Source organism: Protomyctophum bolini (assembly GCF_963924005.1).
Source record: "Protomyctophum bolini genome assembly, chromosome: 18".
In the NCBI taxonomy this organism is placed as follows: Eukaryota; Metazoa; Chordata; class Actinopteri; order Myctophiformes; family Myctophidae; genus Protomyctophum; species Protomyctophum bolini.
Window position 1 is genome coordinate 6,411,576 of NC_137879.1, and position 2,500 is coordinate 6,414,075.

Consider the following 2,500-nt stretch of genomic DNA (forward strand, 5'->3'; position numbering starts at 1 on the left):
ACCTCAACCGCTGTTATGTCAGGCCTGTAGAGGTGTCCCTGGCAAGTCATTATATAAAGGCATTTGTCAGATATGTGAAAACATTTCGCTATGGGTAATATATGTTATATCATTTTATAAACGTACAGGACCGTACAGGTTCCTTCCAATCCACGACACCGGCAAGCATTTAGAAACGTTGCAAATCTATAGACATTTATATCAAAATAAAGAGGACGCTATTCGATTGAAGTGTGTGTATCTCTATTCCTCAAGTAGCATTCGACTGATTTATAAATACTTATAAATCTCTGGGTGTAGAGGAATTGCTAACTAATATCCAACTTCAACAATAACTCTAACTATTAGCAGGATTTACGGAAATCTATAGCCAATTTACAGCTATGAAAAAGTAGCTGTAAAGTAAAAAGAAATGTGAGTATACTTCCACCCTGGTAGTCAGCTTTTTCGACAAAAAAGTATGTCTTCTTCAGGGTACGTGAATCCTATGATACTGACTCTGTATACCGCAGCCGCGTGCTGCCAGTGGGATGACCTTTTGACCTTTGTGTGACCAACACCTATATAATCATGTCTACGGGGGACAGGAGGAGGAGGAGGAGGATACTGACCCATTAGATCTTCCCCTCTTGACAAGTTCCACGGAAGATTCCTCCCACCTGTTCTCTCAGTTACCTTGTTAATAGACTCCTTGACCTTTGACTTCTCAGGTTACCTCGCTAACACATAAACGCACGTCGTACAGACAAGGGGCCTGTTACAATACCCCCCCCCCCCCCCCCCCGGCCTGCAGCCATGCGTTGTTGGTGGGCAGGGTAACAATGCAAGCTAATGGTTTAACCACTTAAAACCTATGTTTTAAGTGGTTTTAAAACCTATGTGCTTTGTAGTTGGTGTTCTGGCTTTCCCTATAGCCTAGGGCAGGGGTTCGCAACCCATGGGTCGCGACCCCTAGGGGGGGAGGGCGCCAAATAATTTGTAGGTCTGCTCATTTTGAAAAATCGCAAAATGTGGCGCAAATCTTTTGAATATATATTCTTTCAGAGCGAACGTTTTTTAACTCAAATCTTTGCTTCTGAGGGGTTCATATAATTCTGGGGTTCCTTGACATGAAAATGTTTGAGAACCACTGATATAGAAACATAGCTTTTTCAGAAAACTTGTCAGGATTTAGAAGACAATTTTAGAATCTGATCTCAGGTCTAAATGGGTCAAAGAGCTTATAAGACACGCCCCGAAAATATCATTGATGAATGGATACTGTGTCTTATCACGTGGTCTCACTGAAAACATTGTGAAAATGCACACCTGTAATGTAAAAGTAAGTAAATTACATTAAGTGTCGTGAATTACAATAAGTACTGGTGGTGTCGTGCGCTCCTGGTCCATTGTTCGTCTGAGTCAGCAGGATGCAACACCAACAGCAGTGACAAAACACGCAAACGCAAAAAAAACAACAGGAATTCATTGGCAAAAAATCAACTACATTGGTAAGAAAAAGCGGTACAAAGTCTATCAATAGTTGTAGACAAAGGGCTCCATTTTCTTAACCGCTAAACCCCTAAACCCCGAAACTTGTTTTTCTTGCTATTTTGCAAAACATTTTTGAATAGTTAAAATGGCCAGTCTACAAGCTCACAACGTGTCAATGTAGATTGATACGTTTAAAAAAAAAGCAAAGAAATTTAGGGATAAGGGGTTTAGCGGTGACGAAAATGGAGCCCCGAGTGTTCTTGGTATAGCGGACAGGATTTGCACCCCAGGTGTGTTGGTTTAAATTATGTTTGCGTCATCATACAGTTACTCAGTGCAGAGTGTCAGATGTTCAACCACTACTACTGCTCTGCTGCTCATATGAGGAGTGGAGTTTATTTTTTTTCCAGTGAAAGAGATATTTGGGCCTTTAGCCAATGTCACAAGTTCTTATGTTTATTCCTGTTGGCAATACTCTCACTGTGTTGTGTGAGAGAGAAGAGAGAGAGAGAGAGAGAGTCATCTATTGTGAAGGAGAGAGAGAGAGAGAGAGAGAGAGAGAGAAAAAGAGAGTCATCTCCCGTTTCTGTGCCTTTGTGCCTTTGAGCAAGGTAATAAATCAGCGTCCAGCTCCAAGGAGGACTGTACTGTGTCTGACCCTGCCTCGGGATTCCAGAGAAAACACAGGCGGCTTAAACTCCCTGCTTTGTGTTAGACGAGGCGTTCCAGTGTTCCGCAGTGCCTTTCTTCAAGCTCACTGTGGACGAATCTGGACCGTTTTTTAACCTATAATGATTATAAGCATGCTCGGGATTTTGCCTATAATCCACGATTCAATTTGACTTTTGATTTGATGGTCACGGCGATATTAAAATATCCCTTTTTTCCCCAGCACATGATGGCTATATAATTATTAATTAGGCCATTGAGTCTTGATTCGTGACGAAAAAACACTTTGTTATTAAAATAAGCTTTATTTGAATAGTGCCGAAGTCTTGACTCGCTCATCCCCTGGGATTGCGGACCT

The 2,500-nt window shown here is 41.6% G+C and overlaps 1 protein-coding gene across 2 annotated transcripts in view; it reads left to right on the plus strand.

Moving 5' to 3' along the window:
• prkcea (protein kinase C, epsilon a) overlaps positions 1–2,500 on the plus strand; it is a 64,163-nt gene that overhangs the window by 26,518 nt on the left and 35,145 nt on the right. The gene's annotated exons all lie outside the window — the stretch shown is intronic.